Raw genomic sequence first — 10,371 nt, forward strand, 5'->3', positions numbered from 1 at the left:
ATTTACATCATGACATATTTTTTTTGAGGGAGGCATACCCATGCTCAACACATAAGATCGATGTGGAATTGGTTTAGGAACAATAGACATGGAATGAAGTCTTAAGAGTATCGTAGTAGATATCGACTAAATGACTTCTCTTCAACTTATTAGCGACACTAAATGGAGTCAGAAGCATTGAACCAAAACTGAAAGCAGAGGCTTTGATATGGTGTGATGAACCAAAATACAAGCAAATTTCCCAACCCAACAACTATGAAGAAGAAGTGGAAGAGTGTCATGTTCAAGGGCAACTCACTTCCACTAAAAAGTGGAGTACCCTAGTTTCCCAATTTCCTGTTAGGTCCCTATAATACTAGTGCATACCTTTATTTTTATTGTTTGTGTAGCCCCCTTATTGTTATTTTTGTGCTCATGTAATCCCCATATTGTTATTATTGTGCCCCATAGAAGCCCACTATTGTTATTTTTGTGCCCTTACGTTATTATTGTTATGTAGGATCTGATCATATTGTGACCCCTTAGACTCCTCTATATAGAAAGGAGGTTTTATTATTTAAATCATCCAAGAATTGTTCATTTATGTAATGTAAAGGAGGTTTCCCCCTCAAAGAGGATAATTTTAAGTCATTGATCTATCTATTTGTGAGAAGCATCCAGAACTACTCCTGCATTGAGGACAACACTTTTTTACAGGAGAGGGGCATGTTAGGTCCCTATAATACTAGTGTATCCCCTTATTGTTATTGTTAGTGTAGCCCTCTTATTGTTATTGTTGTGCCCATGTAGTCCCCATATTGTTATTATTGCACCCCATAGAAGCCCACTATTGTTATTGTTGTGCCCTTACATTATTATATTTATGTAGACTCTCATTATATTGTGACCTCTTAGACTCCTATATATAGAAGGGAGGTTTTGTTATTTGAATCATCCAAGAATTGTTCATTTATGTAATGTAAAGGATGTTTCCCCCTCGAAGAGGATAATTTTTACGTCGTTGATTTATCTATTTGTGAGTTGGTTGCATAACAGTTGCAACCCTTTTGAGCCCTCTCTATGCCTGTGTTGCAAAGCACTTGTGCCTCTTCTACACCTATGTTGGCCCATTTTCATGCACAACTTTTCTCTTGTTTTTAGTTTCTCTCTGATAAGCCTTCTTCCAACTGACCTTCCTTGAGTCTTGAGTGTCTTTTGGTCTCTCTAAAGCTTCCATTTAGTTTACATTTGTGTTTGATTTCCTTTGGTAAGGATTTTTTTAGATTTCCTTTATTCTTATCATTAGGTCATTTGCAAATTGATTTTGTTTTATCATTGGTTTCTTAGATGAATAGTTGTTCTAGTTGTCATTCTGAAAAGTGTGTTTGAATTGGTGATTAAAATTTGCATCTTAGTTTTCTTCATATTAAAAAATTAAGTGGGTTGAAAGGAAAAATCTTTGAATTGGAATTCAAGGTTTTTGTGTGTGCATAAATATTGGAACAGTTGCATTAAAAGGGAATTGAATTTTGCATCATTGTTTGCACCTCTTCCCTACACTAGATAACTTTCATAAAAAATGAAACGAGTTATTTTTTTCATATTAGTTGAATCATAGGTGTGTTCAGGTGACATTGAGTTTTGAGCCTTGAAAATGAAACATAATTCAAGATAAACTATAAAATTCATCTCAATTAACCTAATGAACATTTGAAATTTAATGACACACATAGAGGTCTAGGCTAGAGACATGTTTCAACATCTTTAAACGTAGGATTTGTTGTTGTTTTCCAGCGTTGTATCGTAGGGGTGATATCTCATTCCATGTATGTAAGTGTATGGCATCATTCTCCACATACCTTTGGGTATTTTGGGCTATGCTCCACGCATGAAAAGTATATGCGAACACTCTCATCGAACGGTTATGCATTAGACAACACTACTACAAACTACACTTCCATGTACCGTCGAGTATATTTTGGAAGTCCCCTATAGTTTGTTATCCTCGCCATAGGTAACCAAGTTAGTCGCCCTTGTATATCGTGATACACTGAACACAATATTTGGGGAGATTTTATGCACTACGTTAAGTCCTTGGTTCACCAAGGTGTATATTTCAGTTCTCGGTTGCTTGGTAAATCCTTTTTCCTAGTTACCCCTTTGATTCAGATTTAAATAGGAATGCAACAAATTATAGAGATAACCATAAACACAAAAATGCAGTGGAAATAATACTTCATTTCATTAATGTAAAATACTAAAATATGCTTACAAACAACAAATGGAAATAAACCAGCTAGGGTGATGGTAGCTTATCTCTAAGAAGAGATGTGGCAGTTACATGCCTCTGAATTGTGTTACAATGAGGCTCAAAAGCCTATTTATTGTTGCGAAACAATGGAAAACCCTAAACATCCAAAAACCTAACCCTAGAAGATGAAACACCAAACTGTGGGCCTCGTTTGTGTAAATTGGTACATCAACTTCCCAGGGTCGTAACTTTGGCATACGATCTACGTTTAACACGCACAATATCTCGTTAGAAAGATCTATCCGAGAAATACAACTTTGGGAAGAATAACATCAATCCATGGACCCATGTTGCTCCCATGTTTCCCAAAAAAACGTTGTTTAGGGCCTCAAAACAGCTCCGAAAGTTCATGACCCAAAAAACTGCTAAAAATAGTAAATTGTGCTACAATTAAGGAAACTAAAAAGCTGAAAGAAACAAAGGTGGGGGTCCAATTGGACTTGGCAGGTGGCCACCAATATCCACGTGGATAACCCTCTTTGTTTTAATTTATGTCTTTAATTTCTAAAACCAATTAATTGACCACAAAACAACATCTTCCCCATGGAACAACTCCTTAGTGGATCTTAGGTTGAGACTATTGGCAACAGTTCTCAAGTCCAACAATCAAAGAAACCCCTTTGATGGGAATCCTAGTCCTTTTCCTTCTTTTGGAAATATTGGTGCTCCTTATATGGAAACGTTGTCCCTTCCTGGATTTACCATTGGTTTTCTAGTTTGGTTGTTTTTGACCCCTATGTTTCTAAATTTCCAAACTCAACTAGGTTCTCATCCACCTGAACAAGATCATCCTAAAATTGAACCTTTCCCTTCTTTTCCTGTTCGATCTTCTTCCTCTTCTTCTTCTTTCGGTGAAAGCCTCAAAGTTAGTAACAAGGTGGATAAGAGGAAGAAGAAAAAAAATATTAAGAAGAAGAAAAAAAAGTAAGGGGAGAACCAAGCAACCATCATTATGAATGCAATTGGTATGGAGGAAATTTCCAATCAGGCCCGCAAAGTTAAATTCCCTTGCATGCTTTGTAAGGATGGTCACCTTCTAAGAGATTGTCTTGGTATTCCCAAGGTATTAGAAGTGCGTTACACAGGCTCACATTGTCCTTTTTCATCAACCTCTGGAGATCATGCTGATGATAAAACCTCAACTAGTGATAGTAAGGCCCATGGGAAAAAGGGGAAAGTCCAATTTCCTTGTAAGTTATGTGAAGGAAATCATCCTATTCATCTTTTTCCTTATATAGATGAAGCCTCGAAAGTGTTGGAAAACCTTACAGCTTCTCATCCATGACTTCCAACTGGTTACCAGAAGTTTTCTCCCAATCCACTACTAGTTGATGGAATGATTGATCATAATCCCGATGAAGTGATTGATCAAAATTCATCTCTAGTCAATCCCACTCTCTCTGAATGTGAATCCCATGAGTTTGTTCCTAACCAACCATTGTTTGAGAAAATGGTTGACTCGATTCCACCTTCACTTGATCGCACCTTTCCCATAGAGAGTGAACTTCATACCACTCAGGTTCTTCTCATTTCTTCAGGTTCCAATGAACTGGGGGATAGTTCTCCCGTTCCCACGATAGAACGGGGAAATTCTCCCATTCCCATGGCACAAGGGGATAATTCTCCCATTCCCATGACACAGGGAGAAAATCCTCCCATTCCCATTGCACAAGGAGGCAGTTCTCCCATTCCCACGGTACCCCCTCCAAGTAGTATGGTCACTTCCTTTGATTGGATTCAATTGATAGGATATTATCTTCCTCATTACATGCCCTTCCAGATAATAGTACATGCTTATAATGTGGTCATACCTAGAACAATTATATATGAAGGTGCATCTGTTAGTATTGTCCTCAACTACTTGGCAAGCTTTAGGTTCTCCACAACTTGTTCCCGTTACCCAGAATCTGTTGGCATTTAACAGAGGAACCAGTCAGTCGTTAGCATTCCTTCCTTAGTTTCCTATTACTTTGGGAGGAAATACTATCTATATCGATGTGAAGGTATTCTAAGGCCATTTATGTTTTAATTTACTCCTTGGGCATGACTATGTTTATGTCATGGGAGCTCTTGTCTCTTCACTCTTTTGTGTGATGTGTTTCCAGCATGAAAGAAGAATCATGACCATTGTCCAAATTTAGTTCATTGGTCCTAATATGACTCCCAATCAATTAGCTTCCATAAATGGTCCTTATATGCAATTGGTATCTCCCCCACCACAAATTAATTATGTGGCAACCCGTTCCATGACCATGTCTACTAATGATATAGTAGGTGATATAGTGCATCATTTATTGGGGGAATTAGAGTCTGATATGTCCATTAGATCCCTTGATATGTATCAATTCCAAAGTGTTGTTCTCCTATCAGATGAGAACCTATTGGAAGCCATGGCCTTTTGCATGTCATGATCAAGGTCCCCAGAGCAGAGTTCCTTTTCTTGTTTTGAGCTCCTTAAAAAATGAAACAAGGTTCCTGGAGTACAATTCCTTTTCTTGTGTCAAGCTCGTTAAAAAATGAAACAAGTTCCTTTGAGCATAGTTCCTTTTTTGTGTTAATATCGTTAAAAAATTAAACAGGAAACCCCTTCCAATTCAATTCTTTGATTAGATCTCGTAAATTCTCAGTCAAGTCTTTCACTTGATCAAGTACATGAACCTTCATGTCATCCACCTATTAGTAACCAGTAGTCTACATAGGTGAATGAAATGAATCTTGGCACACATGTAACTAAAATTGAGTCATTATGTTGGGGGCATGAAAAATTATTTCAAGCATAGTTTTTCTCTTTTTCAAGGTTTTCTAAAAATTAAACCACTCTCAAGCATAGTTTTTCTCATGTTTCAAGCTTGTATAAAACTGAAACCATCTTCAATTACTTTCAAGCATAGTTTCCCATGTTTCAAGCTTGTGTAAAAATGAAACCATTCCCACTTTACCTCTTGTTATTTCCATTTTTATTAGCCTATTTTTTCTAGGTGATCCTTGGATTTCTCATTCCATTGTCACCATCTTCTTAGCTGATGATACACTTTCACTTGGTTGTTTTACCCTTTCCTGAGGAACCGTTATGATGAGTGGTCTCATTAGCCAACCTCTTGACCTTTGTGTGTTTTGAGAAATTCCATCATGACCAAAACCAGTTGCTATCTTTTATACCACTCGTTCCTTAGGAGGAGATATCTTTTAACTCTTTTTAGACTCCCAAAATATGAAAAGATCGTTGAGCACTTGTATTTTCGAACTTGTTAAAGTAAACGAAAATACGTCTACTCAGTATAAGTTTAGCCCTTTCCCAGACTAAGATAGACTACTTACGAAAAAAGAATACCTTAGTCAAACATGGCTAAGAGGTTCTCTTGAGTATTATTTTATGCCTTTTTGAACTCGAGGGAATATCTACAAAAAGGAACATCTAGATTTTTCTTTTTCACCTCTTTTTCAAACTCTCTAAATATGAAAAAGATGTCGAGTTTTCACCTTCACTGGACTCGTAAAAACATCAAAAAGTGATGGAATCATCGTTAATGATGGGACTGAACCACTTCTTCTCTAGGTTTGTTATATATTCTCAGAGGGATTCATCCAAAGGATCAACTTACAGATCAAGCATATATTATCCTCCTCAAGTTTGTTAAAAAATAAAGAGGCACTGACCAGTATGGTTGGGGAAATTGGGAAATCTGGGTACTCCATTTGCTAATGGTAGCGAGTCTCTCTTGAACCTGAAACTCTTTCACTTCATCTATATGGTTGTTGGGTTGGGAATTTTTCATGTATTTTTGTTTATCATACTATTTCAAAACCTCCTTTTTTGGTTTTAGGTCAATGTTGCCAACTCCATTCAGTGTTTTTGAAGTGTTAAAGAGAATTCATTTAGTCACTATCTACTACAATACTCTTAAGCCTCCATTCAGTGTCTTCCTTTCCTGATCCAGTTCCGTATCAACATCATTCTGATAATTTTATCTTAATTATGTTACCCATTTCGTGTTGTTGATGGGGTATACATCAAGGCCCTCCTGCGATGGGTCGCTTCGTGTCGACATCAACTCATTATCCGAGAAGTTGACTTAGAAACACCCTTTAGTACCTTAGTGCTTGCATACATCAATGGTAAGTTTCCTCTCTCTCGGCAATAGGTTTACATAATTTCCCTTTGATCAAAATATTTTGTGTGGTGTTTGACATCAACTCATTCATTCACTCCATATATATGGATTGTACTATGGTACCTTGAGAGCCATTAACATCATTTGTGGTTTCTATTTTATTTGTTAACGACTTACGTCATTGGTCAGTAATCAGATGGTGTCTACCATTTTTGTCCTCAGCCCATTGATTCACATGGTTAGACTCGTACATTGGTTGGTCATGTCAACGAGATAGAATACCCAAAATCTAGTTTCATTCATCCAGGTTGTGATTTCAGGAGTAATACAAGATTACAATGTATAATGGCTATGATCATACAAATAATCATCCAGTCATGGGTTCGCCATTTGTCAACAGTGGACATGTCTTTTGATCATTGTACATGTAATATTAGCTTATGTGTTGAGTATGGGTATGCCTCCTTCAGCAAAGATGTCTTGATGTAAATTTATTGTAACTGATAATGCTCTCACCAGTTGTTCTTGACCCTGACTTGTCACAAGGTAAAGCACTTTAGTCACCAGTCATCATTTCTGACTTTTCACTTTAGGAGGGAATTTTTTGTAGGTCATTTTGTCACATCTGGTCAATATGCCTCCAAACCAGATCATTCACATTCTTTTAATGCTTTTTCATCCTCCCTACACAAAGCCCTAAGCATACCTCTTTCACTACCCTGAGTTTTTGCTTGGAACTGAATCATTTCAGTCACTTTTAGGACTGATGCACCTTGGCCTTCTCTTGGACAATGTTCACCTACATGTTGCTCCATTATGGGATGCATTGATCACCTACAAGTTTCTTCACTATGCACCTACGCTGGTTCTATAAATTCAGGAAAAATAAAGAGAATCTTGAAGCCTCTTCTTCCAGAAGCTTCCAAGATATGTTTTAACCATTTACCACAGATAAAAGCCTTGATTCTTATCATATCCTATTGTTATCACTCAGGTTGTCCCTTGGCTCCTTAAGGGATACGGCCGGGGTAACCACAAACCAGTCTTTGGGCTGCAGGTCCTAGCCTACCTGCAGTCAGAGAGGGCTCTCTCTTTATGATTTAACTTTGTTTTGGTGTAATTTTAGGCTAGTTATGATGTACATGGGTTTTGTTTTGATTTTGGTGGGAAGGATGATGTTTTCAAGCAGAGTTGGGATGCATAGTGTGAGAAATTCAAACCATTGGGCATGGAGTCATGGATTAGGGCTTACTGTTGCGTTTTCTTGGTCACTAAGAGGAATACAGAGCAGGATAGCTACACATAGAACAATATCAAGCTGGAATAAAGATGGAATGAAGGTTAGAGATGAAAGGCAACTAAGAATCTTTCATTAGCTAACAGAGAGGGAAGGTGAATGAAAGTTTGTCTAGGAGCAGTCAAGAATTCCTAAATAACAGTCATATGTGAAAGAAACAGGGTAAACATGATCATTTAAGTATGCATATTTATAACCATTTCTGAAGAAAACATATAGAAATAACAAGAACTGAGCATAGAGTGCAGTTAAGAAAATCCTAAGCTATTCTTCTTTCTTGCTATTTAGATGGTAACACAATGGTGGCATAAATATATATAAACTGTAAACAGAGGTAAAAAACACTTATTGAGCCATGTAGTAGCACAGGAATTCCACACTCACTCTTTGGCCATTAAATAACACAACAGACGGTTCTTCATTCAAAGCATTCCAGCAGTCTTGATTATAGAACTCTTAAAGTATACATCGCAAGTCTAGAATGAGGATTATCAACCAACGACCGACCCACAATATACTCTAGAGGGCGGTATATATACAAAAATCAATTACAAAATATCTAGCTGATGAGTTAATAACTCATAACTTCTTTCCCAACTCTTGACGAATAGTAGATGAAAGAGTAAATGATGCAGTAGATATTTAGGGTATTAGCTATCCGTTCTATCAGAGAATTTAGACTTTTGGGATCAACTGAGTCGGCTGAGGCGGTGCTTTTAATTTGCGTTTTTTGGGCCTGCTGCCCTGGTGCTTTGCTGAGTCACGACTTTGTTATCCTACTTTCGGTATGCATACTTGACCTTCTTATAAAATTTCCGCAGTCATATCTTGATTCCCTCTACCTGCTGCCCTTTTCTTTATTTCTTTGTTTCCAGCGTTGCCTCTTGCGAATTTTTTGGGTTTTGAAGGTAGCCGAGAAAATAGGAGGCTCTCCATTTTGAGTAATTTTTCAGTGCTAATCGTGCATTGAAAACTGCCTCTGTTTTTCGTGTCAGGCATTCTTTGATGAGATTTTCGCCCTTTGCGCCTTTTGTTGTGATGATGTCAGCATGATGTCATCAGCGGGTCCCGAGTACGGCAGGGTGATGTGGCAGTGACGTTAGCGGAAGACAGGTGGTGAATGACGTGGCAATAAGGTAGGGTGACGTGGCAGAGGACAGAAGGCGGGGTAGGGATGCTGGCAGATGAGATGGCGGTGACACGGAGCAGTGGCGGGTTGACGCAGAGGTGACATGAACGGTGACGTGGCGCTGACGTCAGGGGCGGAGAGACAGAAGGCGGTTTGTGGTTTTATCAGACCGCCTTCTGTATGAGAGCGGTATTTGTCAGAGCCCGCCCGATACAATCAAAACGGGACACACGTCCTTTGTATGACGGCAAAACCGCCGTGCCATCGGACGCTAACTGTCAAACGTCGGGGTGGCTCCGAAATCGCTGAGGGCCGTCGGATGGGGAGGGCCCGATCCGACGATGGACAGAACCGCGAGCTGCGAGTACGATAATGTATGGGGCCCGCTGAATATTATATCATTTGTTTATATGGCGGGGGTTCAAACCTTTGGGTTTGTGGGTTATGGTATGTGCGTCGGGGGTAGAGTTTCACTGTTTAATCAAATATTTAAACAAAACCCGAAAATGTGAGCGCGCAGGGTAAAAAATTAAGGGTCATGGGTAAGGAAATGGAAGGGAATGGTTATTAATTTAACCAAATGCTAAATTAATTCTAGGTTTGAATGCGGAAAGGCTAATGCCAAGCCCCAAATGAACTTAACATTTCCCCAAACTTATGTTATAGGGCTATAGTGCCAGGGGATGGGAATATGTATTATTTTTGGATTTTTTTATAATTTTTTGTATAATAGGGGATAAGGAAATCATATAGGGAGCTAGATAATAGAGTTAGGAGTTAATATGACCTTGTGAAGTGAAAGTGTAGGGGCATGAGGCTAAGTTTACGAAATGAAACTTAGGCATAGTACTGAATGGAATATGGAGAAATGATCTTTACACAAGAAATGTGGCTTCCTTTCATTGAAGAAAGTCAAAGCTTGACTTAGTATTTTACAAAAAATGAAGTGATAACAGGACTGGTTGGGCAGATCCCAAGGTCCTTCAAGGGTGTTAGTAAGATACTTTGAGGGGGGGGGGGGGGGGTGAAAGGGAGTTAGACATGCTTCCATACTTCTGTCATCAAACAACTGCCTTGACACTTCTGTCATTGATGAGAGGAGCTCTGGTTGACAATACATGAGGTGATCAAAACCTTGCTTCTGCAACCTCAAACTACCTACCCAGCCTAATACACCTAACATTTTTTCTTCCTTTTGAATGGGTGCACTTAGATTTGCAGACCCTGATTATCTTCTTTTCTTTTGACTGCCCTCCTATCTAAATCTACCCTTATCTCTTCCAAGGGCCCAAATTAAGCAGTTGGGCTCCTTCATTTCTCTACCTAGCTACTCATCTGCCAAGCTTAAGCTGTTTGGACAGATATTCATTCTCTATCTTCTAAAACAAACAATTTAAACCTAGGGGAGCCAAGGTTAAGCTGTTTGGCTTTCCCTTAATTGTAAAACTCTTCAAAAATGGTATGATTCTTCAAAATGGAACTTCTTGGAAATATGGAACCTTGCAGCATGAAAAGATGACATATTTGGCATGTAAAACGGTCA

Source organism: Pinus tabuliformis, chromosome 7, assembly GCF_031772625.1.
Source record: "Pinus tabuliformis cultivar Carrire ecotype Pingquan chromosome 7, CPIR1, whole genome shotgun sequence".
NCBI classification, from domain to species: Eukaryota; Viridiplantae; Streptophyta; class Pinopsida; order Pinales; family Pinaceae; genus Pinus; species Pinus tabuliformis.